General features: G+C 42.6%; 1 protein-coding gene across 8 annotated transcripts in view; it reads right to left on the bottom strand.

The window, feature by feature from the left end:
* Window positions 1-17,416, bottom strand: part of cacna1bb (calcium channel, voltage-dependent, N type, alpha 1B subunit, b) — a 128,065-nt gene that overhangs the window by 86,396 nt on the left and 24,253 nt on the right. The gene's annotated exons all lie outside the window — the stretch shown is intronic.

Below are 17,416 nucleotides of genomic sequence, written 5' to 3'. Positions count from 1 at the left end.
CCTGATGTCGACCTGAAGAGGTAAACATTCCTACATGTTTGACTTGACCAGCTAACGTATTCAAATACTTCACTTGTACCACATTTTTTCAGTGTCTATTCTGGGAAGCTTTCTCTTTGTCAAACTTGGGTTGAGACAATCAATCCAAGAGCACTAAGGAACTACCATGATGATCACACCCATTTAGTTTCTCTTTCGCCGAAAAAACAGCAGTGATTCTGATGTTTTTTTTTATTTTTTCTAAACATCCATGCAAGTGTAGATTGCATTGTTTATAGCATCCTATAAGGGTATTTCCTTTAAACCTCTCAGTAAAGGACCTTCGGGAGCCCAAATCCTCAGGAGTACAATGGCTTTCATATAGCGGGTGGCAAACACTCACAACTGACAGAAATGCAGCAAACACGCACGCACACACACATAGAGGATGATAAGTAGAAAAAACAAGAAAGGTCGATTATCGCTCCCTGGGAACTAGTTGGCATGGCAACCAATAAAGCACATCTGTGCGTATTATCATTATGGGTGAGTCAGTCTGCTGGATGACAGTGCCTGCTATGTAATACGGAATATATTGTTTTATACACATTTCATGCACAAGCTTTGCAGTTGTTCAAATTCTCAGACAGTGATTGATTTCTAAATACTTTGAAATTGTCTTATTAGAATACTTTCCCATATGAAAATTGAGAATTATATTTATAGTATTGTTTTACAATTTGCAGCCCCACGTAGGGAACCTAGATTTAGAAATGAGCAGTCAGAGGAAGTAACCGTTAAAGAGAGGGGATAAGCGCTGAGGGACGAGGTAGAGATCAAATATTGATGAGCACTATAAAAGAGCGCATGAAAAGACTGAATACCGACACCTCAACAGGAATAAGCATACATGCATTAATACGTCAAGTAGTCACAGTCACAGTAGATCCAGAAGCCTTGTACTTAGATTCACTCTTATCTATAGCAAGTTGTAAATAGGCTCATTTGATGAAATGGTAACATATCCATCTAGATGTCAGATACAGCAGTCCTGCACTTCATGGAAAAATTCCCCTCTTATACTAATATGCCTGGTGACATAAGTCCACAGTCCTTAAGTTCCCTTTGGCTTTAATGATCCATAATATAGTGCTGCCGTCCCTCTCCATGGTGCTGAAACCTTCACCTCCAGTCTCTCTTGCTCTCTCATCAAATATACGTTCCAATATTTCCTCACGGCTGGTTTCTGTAACTATTACTACAGTTACTACTACTTCTCTTACTACTACGTCTACTTGCGCCATAAGTGCGGTGTGACTAATGCAAACACACATCGTCCTAGTAATCGCGCAGTACTCTCTCACAACACCCTTGAATTATTGTGGGAAACCACTCATGTTCCAGGGATACTCGGCTTGCTTTACCTCAGGGCTCTTTTTCCAGAATGACAGGAAGCCAGGGGCCAGTTATTCAAGAGACATTAGTGATGTATTGCCCTCCTACCAACCACACAAAGTCAGGTGTACAGACACATTTTCACTCCGATGCGTCAAACAACCCGGTCAGTGCACCCACAGCTTCAATCCATGACGCCGTAGGTGGTGTCTCCATGCTCTGATGTCAGACGCCCGGGAGCACTGACCACGCTGTGGAATGACGCATCGGGAGTGGGACAAATCTGAATGTATTTATTGTCATTGGAATAAAATAAATGGGTAACTCAAACATACCTCACAGCTAACATACATATGTACCAATGTAGCCACTGTCGGACCACCACACAGCCCCTCCGAAAAAATGTCCTGTCCTGTGTCTTTTATTGTCTAGCATCAATAACTCATGCACATGTATGTGTGTCTGTGTGCATGTTTGCCCGTGAAGGGATGATTGGATGAATGCATGGACAGACAGTCGGGGAGGCTGAGCAAGAAGTCATGAGTTTTAATATCCCTTTATCATCACCGCAATATATCCATGTGGGCGCCAGACACCGGCACAGGAAATGTGGAGGGCGATGCTATCGTCTGTCACTCGCTCTCACACACACACACACACACACACACACACACACACACACACACACACACACACACACACCCATGTGCCACTTTCCTTTACAAAAAGGTACAACCATCAAAGCACATCCGAGCAAACAGCTTTACGCTCATCTTCAGGATTGGACCACATAGTAAAAAAAAAAACACACAAATTGAGAGACACATATGTACACAATATAGTACCTATTGCCTGTGCGGTTGATCGAGTATAAATCCAGAGCTTGTGATTCAGCCTTTCCAGCCGGACTTAAAAATAGAACCAACTCAACCTTGAAGAAACAATGGCAGAACAAGACGGAGATAACGTAGATTCATGCCAATCAAAATCTGTAGGAAGGAATACACACTTCACTGCATTTATTTGCCTGTTCAAGTTCTTCGGGCAAAAACAAATGTGACACTTCCTTCCGGTTGGATGGACGACTGAGCACAATGGTTGACTTGCTCACCGGGAGACAATATTTTGAACACAAGCGCGACTCGTCAGATATAAGACTTGATGTTGCTTTGGGATGTGAAAATAGGAAACTGTCACAGCTAACAAGTTGCAACGCCGCGTGAAAGAATACTCGGACATTTTGGGATCTTACTTGCTTTCTCGCCTAGTGGCAAAAAAAACTACAGGCACCAGCCAGTCAGCTTAGCTTAGCATGGAGAATACAGCTATTCTCCATGCTAAGCTAACAAGCTACAGATAGCGTGGCTGAAGCTCACTAAACTCGTTGTTGTGGATTTGTGCGGTCTTGAGTTACTGGTTGGTCATTTGTTTTAACTTGAAAGAGAGCCAACGTCATATCCCAAAATGTGAAACTGGTCCATTAAAGAGGAAAAGAACACAGAGGTGGAAAGATGGAGCTGAGAAAAAGACAAGCCAAAGAGAGAAAAAGGGCGACCTCCTCATAAGGCAGAGCGATGTAGTTTAATTACTGTGGGCCGGCCCAGCCGGGGGCCGGGGGCTGCGATTGAGCTGTGACACGTCGCAGGAAGAGGAGACGGAGGCTTCCACGGGACAGACGGAGAACAGAAAGAACTGCTGTCTGTCTCTGCCATGGTGAATATAATAATTCATAACCTGCTTGTCTAGCTGGTGCTGTTGTAAAACATATGCCGTCCTGCCAGTCTGTGGCACTCAGCTCAGGGGTGAGAATCATCCCTGAACCCAGTAAGAAAAAAACCCATTACATTACAGGTCATTTAGCCGCCGCTTTCACCCAGAGCGACTAACATTACATTTTTAACCCATGGCTTTTTACATTTTTTCCCGGGGAGCAATTAGGGGTTGGGTGTCTTGCTCAGGGACACGTCATGGGACATGGAGCAGCCGGGGCTCGAACCACCAACCTTGTGGTTCCCCGGCGCACCCGCTCTACCCCTGCACCACATCGACAGCAGGAGGGAGAGGAGTTAGATTCGTAACAGAGCAAAAAGGAATTAACAATTGATGCACATATAAAGATAGCATGTCATGTTTGTGTAGTTTAACAAACGGCTCTTTCTTTTTGTCCACCTCTGTCCATTCAATATTATCAATCGGATTATGAATCTTTCATCTGCCAAAAAAACGTTTTATTTTAATTCTTTATGCTGTACAGTCGGCCGTTCCATCTCTGCAACTACGGAACAGATTGCATGATTTCTACTGAATTTGGTAAAACTCAATTTTTTAAAGTAGCACAACTGTGGTAACTTTTCCTCTTTACCAATCAGGTCCTTGACATGGCATTTTGAAAACAACGATGAAGAGGTCAACAGCATTTTCTGTGGATAGATTAGAGCATGGTGATCTGGCAAAGGCTTTCATTAGATGATTTTGATACACAATATATAACATGGCGTCTTTGCCTTTGACAGCTCTGCCTCTTTTAGGCCATTACTGGTGGCAAAATAAGTGAGCGGGCCCACTTCAGAAACAAAGGATTTTGACAGTGACCTGATTTTCCAGATATTTACGTGGAAAAATTGGTTATAAACATTCACATCTGATTATAACTGCGTCCAACATTTATTTCCAGACGATGTAACTTTATCACTATATAGTTATGTACTTGGCGATATAAAATTACAGTGACAAGGAAGACGATCGTATCTCGTTTCCCCAAACAACTCTCTACCTGTCCTTTTTTTACTGTTACGGTCTTTTCAGCCTTCGAATGCGCGCGTCAAGCTACGATTGAAAAGTCATAACTTATCTCTGAAATGTCCATTTTGTTTAATGTTGTGCACGGGTGTGCAGGCAGACGCACACGGCCCACACACACAATGTATGATACAGACCCCCTCATTAGACACAGAACATTTCTTGCACAATTAGACCTCATTTATACCATCTCATCTAATAGGAAACGAGGAAAACAAAAACGAGCCGGGCCTTGGTATGTCACATCCTGTTTGTGAGCAGAAGTGGAGTCTGCGTGTGTGTGTGTGTGTGTGGGCTGTAGCGCCATGACGTTATGTGATGTTAGTGGACAGCTGTGACGGAGTCAGCAGAGCAAGCATTTCCCACAATGCACACGAGGACAGAAGGGGGTACTCATGAACTCATCGGGGCTGCCAGAGCCACTTGTCGTCAAACACGGCTGTTGTTGTGGTGCCGAGGTTCTAAATTAACACTGCATGCACACGTTTACATGCACAATCGCACGCACGCACGCACACACACACACAGGCTTCTTCCTGATTAGACTTAGAAACAAGAGGAAGGGAGGGGACTGATGAGAAGAAACAAGCTCTTATCCTCAGGCTCGGATCGAACTCAGTAACATCAGATTTTCTAAATTAGCCTTGATGAGCTCCGGCCTGACAAGCTGCTGTTCTCTCTTCGTCCAGCAGAATGAAAACAAAAAAGCTATCGTTTAAGTTCAATGCATCAGATCTATTGAGGTGGCACCGTGGCAGTTCCTTTTCTACAGGTGGAGGCAAACTTTCCACTGGTCCCTAGGGTCAAGATGCCGTGATACTCAACCACGTGGTCTAAATTAATAGTAACAAGCAAATACTAAATCAGAAAATCTGACCAAAATTGAGCTATTTTCCTAATCTGATTATTGTGTATTTGTATCCATGCGTGTAAACATAGTAAATACTGTATGTAGCTTATTTGAAATTATTTCACTGCAACAACTGCTGCACTAGAATTCTTGATATGAGAAAATCCTCAAAAACATACTAAAGTATAAAGACAGGCTTAACCATGTGATTATTTCACATTCTATTTGTACCTTGTTTTGAAAGGTGCTATATAAATACTTTTTTATTATTATTATTTATTGTAACCACAAGAAACCATACAATAAAGGTAATTATCAAGATATTAAATCACCTGTATCATGAATACTTGGGCTGTATGGTTCAGCTCTACTTCAAGTGGCTCCATGTGACTTTATTCCTGAATAAGTCATGCTCAAGACGTAGCTCAAAAAACAGGACCTCTTTTTATTGGTACCTACTTTGACAAATGGATTCCCAAAGTACGAATGAGGAGGATGTTAAGTGTTTTATTTGAGCCACACGGCTGAAGAAATGCAGTGGAAGAGGATAAAGCCAGCTGGGACCCTGCAGGTGTCAGAAGCCCAATGCAACCTGGTACATGCCTCAGGAAAATAGAAAAAGCATCAACACTGATTGAAGATCCACATAAAGTGTGATCATTTGCCCCTTTAAGATTGCTCTATGATTTTCTTTTCCATTATTGATCTTTCTTTTCCAAAGTGGACACAAATGCCCTTTGCCATAGATAATGTCAAAGTAACAAGTGTACAGTGTTTATTTTTCATCATCCCTCTTTGGATCTTTCCTTCTAGCTTGCTGATGTAACAGTGACGGATGTCTGTTTGCTTGCCTTTTTACCTTTGGATCAAACTGGAACAATTAATCAGGTTTTATTGCCTGAGTCAATATAAGCGCGGCGCTGAGCACAGTATTAGATGTATTATAAGTCTAATGACGACAAGAATAGAATGCTATGTAAAGAGGTAGCATTCTGTGTGTTATTACTTAAGTTTGTGGACCACTGCCAACCAACACATCACACAGATTTTTGTCTGCGATGAGTCTTTGAGCTGAAGAATAGAGCCGCCCCGTCTCCCACAGGTCCTCTCTTCCTGTCCTCTCCTGCAGCCGACTGTTAATTAACCTCAGCAATGAATCTCGACGATGACGTAAAACACAGGTTGCTCCTCGGTGCCACGGCCACATCAGTTGGCCGTGGTCGTTCCACACGTCCACTGATTAATGACCACGGCAAACCCATTCGCAAAGCTTCCTTCCATAAGCTCAGCATTGTCTGCTGCACGCGGCGCCTCACACAGAAACAGACAGTGTGCCCAACGGGCACTGCCGATGCCCTCTTGGACCCTGTTGTTCGGACCACGCCCGTCTTGAACTCAAGCTTCATTTTGATCTCAACTACACTGCACAGATGGAGAGAAACACAGACAGATGTAAACATCTGGTAGGTCAAACACAAATAGACCCAGGTAGAGAGGGAACACCAACATCAGCAGCCGGATAGCTTTTCCTGAATGCCCCGGTTTCATTTCTTTATGCGTCAAAGAGAATATTTCTCTCCAATTATGAGGCTGAATCATCTGGATCCGGGCCGACTTAACTTATTGAGTGGAGCTATGAAGACCTCATTTTCTGTGATAGAAATTCTAATAAGGGCTCTCTCTATGGTTTGGAATATTTCCTGAAGTCATACAAGTACTAACCGGAATTTTTTACGGCAAACAGCATCGAATAAATCCTTCAGCCAATGTTGGAAGCACCGTTTTGCCGATGTTTTCCCATCAATGTGGTCAGTACTTTGATATGTAGTGCCTATAAAACACAGAGCACCCTGTGGAGTTTCTGACCACGAGCGTCACTGTGAAGCAGTGCTTTTATGTCCGGCTCTTCTTCCCTTTGCACACAAACAGAGGTGCAAGGTTGCACATTTTTGGCTTCACGCTATTCTAATCGAAAGGTGGTGAAAAGCAGCAAACCACCATTAAGGGAGAAGAACTTTAAAATTCCATATATTTACAGATGTTCTATTGTAAAGAGACATACGATTTAAGTCGGTCTTTACTACTCAAGGCTCAGGACCATAGATTGTGTTTGTAAAAACAAATTCCAATAGAAGCTTTGCATCATCACTGATGAATCCACACAGGAAGCAGATGCTCAAGTGAGACAGGGGCACAAAGAGCAAAGTAGTCACACCAGGCTGTCTTTGTTGTGCTGGACACACTCAAATACAAGGATTCATACTGTTGTCAGCAGCATTGGTAGTACAGGTGACAGTACCGCATGTACTGTACAATAGGGCACATCGTGACAAGATGTGCTGTGATGCGTGTGTGGCAATGCAGTCGACCCCAGCCTCCACCAGAAAGCTGCATGGACGTGCCATTACGGCGGCCAGCCATCGCATGGGCACGTCGCTGTACGAATGATGAGCTGCATCACTCATAAGACCCTTTTCTCTCCATACGGCATATAAGTACGCTGCATTTGGAGTAAGAGAAGCTTTACCAGGGTGCTTATTAGAAGGAAAAAAAAGAAAAAAAGCTCATAAAGAACAAGAGAGAGCGAGAAGGAACGGCAGACACAAACACATATAAACTAATAAAAAGTAAGATTAATATAAAGCCAGACAGTAAAGATGAGAAATGACTTCAGAATATGTTGCTTTTCTTTTCCACCTGCTACTCTAAACAAAGACAAAACGGAATTATTTTATTCCACAATGTATGCCAATATCATATCACATACATCAATATAAATATAATTTAGCGGCACCTTTTTCGTCAGACAGGGATTATTCAATAGAAATCTTGTAGATCAACCAGGCTCGTGGGCTGCGACGGTTTCCAACGGCTGACTCACTCGTGGGTTGGTGGAGATATAAAGGTTAATTAAACCAGGGACTTCCTCCTAATGTAGAGTTATTTACTACATTCCATCCAGTCATTCAGCTTAACGCATGGCACGACGTAACATTCCACTATTCTCCAGGTCAAAACAATTCAGATTTACAATATTATTCAAGATACTTGATGTGACTTATGTGAATTATTTTATTCATCCCAATTGTATCCTCATTCCATTTTAATTATAAGGGGATCTGTTTATGTAACAATAGTAAATCACAGCAGTCATAAAACAGGAGAGACTAGTTTACAATATGATGTTTTGTCATGAAGGGCTCCATGATCACAGTCATGCGGGATTGAGAATCTAATTTCGTTTTTTTCAGATTCATGATTGCTGCATCGATCGCGATATATTCTGACTCTTAATTGGTTTTTCATTACCTGCCGGCCCCAGCGAGCCCACACTCCTTTCATCACGACAAAAATCACTTTCTGACTGGAAATATCACCAACACATTAAAACCCACTGCTGCCCCCTCGGATTCTAACGGCGTCATCCAAAATGTCACCGTCTCTCACACACCCCCCTCCGTGGGAACAAACCCTCCTTTACTATGATGTGACAGATTTCTCTGGTGAAAACTGTGAGGGCGTCGACCTGCGGCTCACAGACCTGTAATCAGCGGGCGAGATCGGTCTTTCTGGGAAGAAAGGTTTCCCTAATGTGCAGCCACTTCTTGCTAAATTTGAATCCTTGTCACACTCTAAAAAAAAAAAAAGAATTGACACATTTCTCCATACATTTAGAACAAATGACAGCATTTTAACAAGATATCACCTGTTTTGTAGATTATTTCTTTTAATAACAAATAACAAAACATCATAACCTCAGTTATTATAGACTCGAACATTGATTAAGAGAATGAGGGAGAGAATAAGAGAATGGTTTTGGCAGCAGGGAATGAAAGCTCATTAAAAACCTTAGAACTGTAAATATTTGGGTTATTTAGTCATGAAGCTGATAAGGTGTGCAACAATTTAGGCCCGGACATCAGAACTAGTGGCTGCCACTGAGCGAAAATATATACAAAAGTATCAAAATCAATCGAATTCACAGCATGCGTACTACACACAGCATTATGTTTGTTTGCTCGTCGTCCCTGGGTGGTTCACATTCTTTCTACTAATCCACGTCTCTGGTTGGATTGTATAGAAGTCTATAGTAAAAGGAGCCCACTTCTTACTTGACTGCAGACCGAAAAGCAGAGTAGACTATTGTATGGACTTCAATGTTTTACAAATTTACACTCAATTCATTGATGAAGAACGCATTAGACGGGAATGACCTTATAGATCCACGGTGAGGAAAGGTCAGTTTTCACATCTTATTTCGGGCTATAAACCGCTGCGAGGATCAGCTACTGATCAGTCACACGCCCTCCGAAAGTTTGTGTTTCCTGGTAACCGGACTTTGGAAGAACTCTGTCTCAATGGGATCTGACCGGGAACAGAGAATTAAGTGGAGCGAAGCTAAATGAAATCTGCTGTGCTGCAGGCGCCCGGTGTTTTTATGGGTGACAGAGGATCTAATCTATGCTAATCAATTTACTCTGCGTTGAAAAATGACATTTTTAAGCAACCATAACAATCGGTGCATCACGGCAGGTAGAAAAGTAGTACAATAGGTCCGCGAGTAAAATAGCGTTGAATATTTTGCCAAAAAATTAAACTGTGTTTGCGATGCAATCTCATGTTACAGAATCAAACAGACTTCCACAGCGGACATTTTGACTGAAAAAGACAAAACCGGTGGTCACACACAGAACCGCTTCTTCTGGTTGTAGGTTATTACGCAAAAACCCCAAATACTTAAACTCAGAGTATTAATACAGCAGCAAACAGTTATTACCTATGATATCAATCAGAAGTCGTCCTCCATTCTCCTTCTGTGTTTTATTGCTTCTGAAAATCGTATGTCAGCATGTTGTTACTTATCACGACGCGCTTGAAATTGTACTGACTTCCGTATTACTGACTTGATGAAGTTCTGACTCTGCTGCAGATCACCTGTAAACACTCCCGCCTAGATGGAGTCAGATCATTACGTACTCAATCTGCTGTCTGATGGGAGAGGAAGAATTATTTAAGTCTAACGTCATGTCATGTGTTCCTTTAAACCAGCTCTGGGTCTCTTGAGTGAAGCCAAATGTACCTTCTTACCCTTCAATTACTTGATTAATCATTGGAAGAATTGGAAAAATGTGTTCTCAATATAGAAAGACCCAGGACATGAATATTTAACCATGAAGTGCAATCTTTCCCTACACCAAAAACAGGAGCCTGAACTTCACAACATGGACGTTTTTGATTAACCAAAATAACAAGTAAATAAAAACAGATTTATGATGCTAGAGAATGAGCTATTAATAACATCAATATAATTAACGGTCATAATGCCTTCTGTATTCTCTTATGGTTAAAGTATCTGAATACTGATTACATACACACAAACACACACACACACACACACACACAGTAGCAGGAGAGCAACAGTCATGGATGCAGCTAATCAATGTTTAAAATGAACCTGTGTGGCTAGCTCTGCTCTGAACACCCCCCCCATAAATCAGTTTGTCTATACAAGGCCATTACTGAGATCTATTAACTACGCTCTAATCAGCCTTCAACTCATTAGCAACAAGAAGATAAATCCACAGCGTGGCTGCATAACAGAGGCCTTATCACAGGAGCACCAGGCAGCAGAGGAAGAAGTAATGGAGTTACAATTGACATAAACAGCAACAAAAATACTATTAGAAAATATTCCTAACCAGTTTTCTACCCACTAAATACTGCACATAAAGTAAGCAGTGCTTCCCCAACTTTTATACAAAATGTCAGCGTACAACTACAACCAAAAGTGACAGTGGAGGGTGGAGATGAGTCCAACTTATCTAGGGTTGCAAAATAATGGGTATATATATACTATGGGTATCCTAATACCCAATATTGGATATATATATATATAAAATTCAAATTCGGAAACTTTATTATTTCTTTACACAAAAACATGAAGGTTGAATAAAATTGTTTATTGCATATGATCACCCCCCCCCCTCTACTCAAAACTGCCACTTCTAAATGTAAAATGAATTACTTGAAGCTTCTCAAGTCTCTGGTTTTAGTGTTTGTCCCTGAATCCTTTCAGGTCCACGTCAACGTTGGGTTGAGAAAAAAAAAAATTTGCTTTACAATAGATAGCTACATATTTTGCAAAGAAACACAGCGTGTGCTGCATTCCGTACATCTTTCATTTGCAGTAATTACTTTTATTCATGATAAGTCGCCCAACCTGCGCTTTTTGATGGACCCCAACTGCCGCAAATAATACATTTAACTTTGAAACCAAAATGGCTTCAGTTTACCAAGGAATGGATATGCTTGGTAATGACAAAGCCGTTCAAGAACAAAAGAACGCTTTATGTTTACGTTTCTGGAAGAAAATGTTCCCAACCAGCTGCATTTAGGGTCCAGCTGAGCTGGGCGTGCATAGTCTTGTTCTTAACTACATTTAAGCTCCTTGTTATATGCTTTTGCAAAAAAGAACAATGTGCAAAAATGTTCTGCCCTTTTCCAACCCTACACACATACTTAACATATTGTTAGAGAACCAAAACATCTACAATCAACTACTATGAACTAAAAAAGGGTCAAAGCTGTAAGACATAAACAAGAGACCTGTCAATCACAAGGTAACTGCCCCAAAGCACACCGTGCTTAGTGTTCTATCTGACAAGAAGTGGAGCTTAACTCAATGAAACTACGGATTGAGACCATAAACTCATGTTCACGCTGTTTAGGAGTCGCCCCCCTGATGGCTGTTGGATAGAATGCCTGCTTCAGACACTTCCATCGAATACGCTTCACAGTCCCGGAGGTCGCTGCCTGAAATCATCCATCTGAAGACATAGATTTAAACAAGTTACCGTTGTATGGATATGAATTACCGACGTGAAGCCTTCAGTTGGTTAAACAAAGCACTTAATATAAAATTAACAGAACATAAACTATTCATTTTGAATTTCATTTTCACTGAATAAAAGGGCATGTAGGTTTGTGCCTCTGCTCCCTATGAAACAAAAAGCTCAGTCAATTTGTTTGACATGAATGTTAATTGGACTATAAACTGATGAACGGAGAGAATCCGGCGCTGGTGGCATCAGGAGGGTTCTGGCCCGTGGTTGTTAATAAATGAGGCAGAAAATGAGCGGGTTATGTCTGGTGGAGTCCTGGGAAGTTCACACCTGTGCCTCCTTTGCACTCGTACGTATCCACTCCACACACACACACACACACACACACACACACACACACACACACACACACACACATAATCATCGTCATCGTCATCACGTTGTCTGCACGTTCTGATTGCTGTTCCTTCGTGATTAATTACCTCCAATATCTCTCTATTATTTACACACCGGCGGCATTACTGCAGCGATACATCATCCATCTTCAGCAAGCCAGGCGGGCTTTGAGTTGTAAAAAACAGTGAGGGAGGCGACATAAAAACATGACCCACGCGCGCACACGAAAAATTACTCGCTACTCGCCAGCCGCCGCGTCTTCTGTCCTTTTGCCAGCCCTCCCCCCCCATCCCCCCTTACACTTGATGTCTCGCTATTGTGTGGGTGAACTGGAGCTGAAGAGGAAGCGGGGAGCCTCGCCACAGAGCTGCTGATGCAGAGCAGCGCCACTAACACGTCGTGTGCAGGGGGGGGGCGATGTGCACATCGACGTGCACTGACACCAGCACATACTCTAATTCCTTACAAACAACAATACAACACAAACAACATTTCTGGATCAGCTGGACGTGTTTACCAGCTGGTACTCTGCCTGGGAGCCAATGCTAGTGTTTGTTTCAAGTGTCACGCCGTTTGAAAACACGATGAAACGTACACAGGAAGAGCTCACTGAAGAGTCGTCCTTATCCTACACTGGAACAAATCGTACCCTGGTTTGTCATTGATTGTCGCTCTCAGTATCTACAGGGATTTGCTGTCCATTTATCTGAATTATTAAAGCTTGTTTCTACACTTGCTAATATTATTTTCACTAAAAGAGAAAAGAAAAGCACCATTTCTATGTCTGTTGCTGGGAAGGTCTAAGTCCTGATCATCATCCGAGAATCACACTGGATTTATATTACCGAAATATACCACACGTAAAAATCTGATGTGTTTACATCCCACCACTGAAATGTGAGCGGCGAGGCCAGTGTTCTGTTGTAACATGACCCGGAGACAAAAATTCGAAGGCTGGGTGAAAGAGGCTGTCGTCACAGATGGGGACGAGCAGCGGTGGATGGTACTAACAGCAGTAATGGGGCGCGCTTTTCAACGGAGCCATTCAGGTGTTGCACTTGGTGGAGTAAAGCAGGCTGGCGTGGTTCAACCACGGATCTAATGTGTCACATTTCAACAAGTTTCATTTTTTCCACTTTTCCTGTGAAGCACTGAACTTACTTCCATGGGAAAATACATTTGGAGGAAAATCTGATTCATCGTCCTGCAGAAGCATCCATAAGGCTGAAAGGTTTCACAGCAAAATGTGGAGCAGCTTTATGAGATTTTACTTACATCGAAGGAAGACATTTAGAGTTTTGTGGAGGTGTGCGCGCGCTGACTGCTCTCTGGTTTGCACATTACTTCTGTGCCTTCGCAGACCTCATCTTTTATTTATAAGAAGTATCATTCATCCCTTCTCACCTACAAATACACCTGTCCTTAAGTAGACAAAGTTGATGATGTATCTGTGTATGGCCCCGTCTGCGATGACTCATGTGTGAATGTGGTAGCACATGTCATTCATCATGGCGTGTTGAGTTCTCCAGGCTTTGTCCGAGGCTCTTAGCGTTTGCGCTTCTACGCCTTCCTGCTGGTACATTAACATGTACGTATGTGCTGGTGCCAATTATGTCCCTCGCAGCTGCCCGAGGTTCAGTACCAGCTGGACGAGCGCTAACGTGCTCCAAAGATATTTCACAGCTTCCTGTCTGAGAGGGAGAGCAGGTGTGTGTGTTCGGCTCATACCTCCAGCTAAAGAGACGCCTGTGCGGATATGACATCCTATGTGGGCCGACGGAGAGGAAGATATTGAGGAAAGACAATCCGATAACAACCTTTAACATACAACGGACATTAGGCCATGTAATTAGGAGTCAAAAAGAGCAACAGAGTTTCATAAAGCTCTGTCAGTAGCCATCGTTCTGAAGCATTTTATCCAATGGTTAATCATTTAGACAGCCAGCGAGCGCCGCACTGCATTGTGGGGCGGTTCAATCTGTCTAGTGAGCTCACGTCTCAATCTAGTAATCAAGCATTTCTCCCGTCATATATCACATATACTCCAACGTGTTTTGCTTCATATTGCTTAGTATGAATGGGATGTTACTAAGCAGACGGAGAGCAACAGACCTGCTCTGCTCTAACATCCAAACATGTCAAAGCCTGAAGAAAAACCAACAGAACACCACATGACACTGAGCTCCTTTCAAATTTGACTTTGCTTTTTGATCTCTTTTCTTCTCTGGTTCAAAGATTCACCGCAAGTTCAGGAAATCTGCCCAAGGTGGCACATTGTCAACAAAAAGCTGAAATTACACAATTCTTCCAACGGCAGCGTGCATTGATACAGATGCTGAAGACGTTCAATTGAAGTTGTGAAAATCAGGCATCTTTATGCACTTTGATGGTTCATTTACGAAGGTGAGAGGAAGAAGGAACAACTGGAAGGGAACTAAGAGGGATGAACGGAGCTCCTGGTGACTTCTGAGATCAGTCTGAACACAAACACACAACCCTTTGGTTGGTGTGTCCATTGCTACAGTCTCTTTTGGAGAAACATGCTGTTCTCAATGGATGCAATCTCAAGCAGTATCGCTCTCTCTATAGAGAGAAAAGAAGCGCTTGTCCACTTCTGAAAACAAAAACAAAACAACGTTTATATGCATTTACTTCTACCCTGTGAAGTATTTGATACATTGTAATCCTTGATGATGTTTATGGTGTGTGATAGATAGAGAGAAGGTCGGAGCGGAAGGGCCCATGAGCCTCATGGATCCGACTGTCATGTATGAGAAAGTGGACATGCTTGAAAGTCACTGGGGCAAGTGAGGAGTGGCGAGGCGAGAGACTCACTGGCGACAGATCGCACCTCGTCACCATAGAAACAGGAAGACGACATGACAATGGCTCTTTGGGCTCGCGGAGGACACACAGTGGCAGCAGGGAATGATAGGAGAGTCCGAAGGTGGGGTGGGTGGAGGGAGAGAGAGATGAGGCGGGGAGTCAGAGGAATGAATCATACATTTCTGTTTGTTTTGTTAATTTGACTCTCTGCCGTCGTGTCTGGACATATGGATTCTTTTAATGACATACAATATGACACACAATAAATTATACTCCGGGGTGCCGTTTACATTCAGGCGGTCTCTGTCCAGATGCTGATTATGTTATTAGACGGAAGGGAAACATTATTTCTATTACATAAACGGGTCCAGTAATGATTTCTCATATGCCAGATAAAGGATCCTTAGAGGTGCTCGTGCGATAACAAAAAGCGGTAAAGAATCTGGGGAACGTAACACTGTGGACGCACACACACACACACACACACACACACACACACACACACAGGGACCCTTTTACTTCCTGTTGAACATAATTACAATTAAACCAGATTCAGTGAAACCATGAGGACAAGCTGGTTCCGTTGGCAGTAGCTAATGGAGATTCTCTAAAAACAAAAAAAAGCAATTAGGTGAGCTGTTGCAAATCAGCTGCATTAATTCCAATAATTTGTTCCACATTGTGGTATGACTGAGAAAAAAGAAAACTTTCCCACATTCTTTGAAATCCATTCACTGGTGCTATGGTTCCTGCTAACGTGCAGGTGGCAGGAATGGAGGAGATAATTGTTTGGTAAAAGGGGGGGAAAAAAGAGGAGGTGTTGAAAAAATGAGTTGGGGGTGATATACTGTGTATATACACAATACCCATCAAACGTTTGGATATGTTTTATTTAATTCAATGACAAAGTGTGTCCAAACTTTTAAGCTAGCTAGCAGCTAGCCTTGCTGTTTAATGTTGAAAAGACCACCAACAATAAAGCAGCCAGACACAATATGTTTAGTTGAATTAAAAGTTCTCCGTACAATATTCAGAACATTAATAGAGTCCAACTATCTACCTACTGATGTGACAACTCGCAGAGAGTGCAACTAGTGTAACTTCCTGTTTTATTCTTTTGACCACACACCTATCCCTCAAGAACCACTTTACTTCCTGTCTGCGTTTAGTTTCCCGCCCTTTTCCCCCACAGCCGAATTCAGTTAACCATGCTACCGTGCTACTTTTGATTTGTTATTTAAAGTTCAGTTTTTGTCCATAAACCTGGAAATGAGTATTTTTGTTGTCTCCTCCTCTGTTCTTTTTCTGCTTCTCAGTGATCAAACAATACTTACTTTTTGTGCATGTTAGTCCCACTGGTTAGCTCAGGGTAATAATGACTTACTGTCTCCAACAGCAAACCAACAGTGCGTCACGCAAGCATAGCACCCAACCGCTAACTCTTTAGCGCCGTTAGCTTGGTCAGCACTGTTGGTTTTTATCGTTGGTATGTGTGGCGCTGTTGGCTGCCAGGACAGCTGTGTGGAGGCAATCCCTCTGCTCTAAACATCACCTTTAACCTTTAAACAGAAATGTGTAAAGGACAAACTAAATCAAAGCGTTTCTCTCACCCAAAGATGTAACAGGAGGCGGAAACATGTACATGGATACAAATGTAACACAGGCGTAGGCCGCAGAGGACAAGGTGGGAAGTGACACGGTGCATTGTAGGTGGGAGGGTTGGGAGACTTCCGAGGCGGCGATAACATTTAAATGTCAGTCGCTGAGACAGGAAGACATGTTGACAGTGCACGGCCTCGGGGTGATCGTCGGGGGGGAATGGGACGAGAGAGGATCACATGAAGAAATAAAGAGAGCGGCCGCAGGAAATAACCAGCGTTACAGAACAGAATCACAAACAGCTCAACAACACAAACAGCCTCGAGTCACGGCGGCATCTCTACATACTGAGGCCAACGCCGACACGCCGATGCTCTCCATCTTCGTTAAGCATGCCAATATTGGCTGATTAACAATAAAGTTCAGGCGGGGCTACTGCTAGTTTTTCCAGGTAATTGGTTGTAAACATCAGCTAATTTGGTCTGGACAAAAGGGGTGGAGCTACTGATTAACACGCTAAACACCAGAGCTCAGCTTGGTAAAAAAAGAAAATATAGTATGTAAGTAATGTGATGGACACCAATGGAGTCTGCTCATAAACTCACCTATTTGTGGTTTCGTAATGCTGAACCCGTCGTTCACAAACCACCACCATAATCAAGTAATCCCCAGCTTGAAGAATAGCTGTGCCAACAAATACTTGAGAATTAAAATATTTCAATGGCCGATC

The sequence above is a fragment of the Gasterosteus aculeatus genome, chromosome 14 (assembly GCF_964276395.1).
Source record: "Gasterosteus aculeatus chromosome 14, fGasAcu3.hap1.1, whole genome shotgun sequence".
Taxonomy (NCBI): Eukaryota; Metazoa; Chordata; class Actinopteri; order Perciformes; family Gasterosteidae; genus Gasterosteus; species Gasterosteus aculeatus.
The sequence above is the reverse complement of the archived record's forward strand: the minus strand, read 5'-3'. Positions and strand labels throughout refer to the sequence as shown.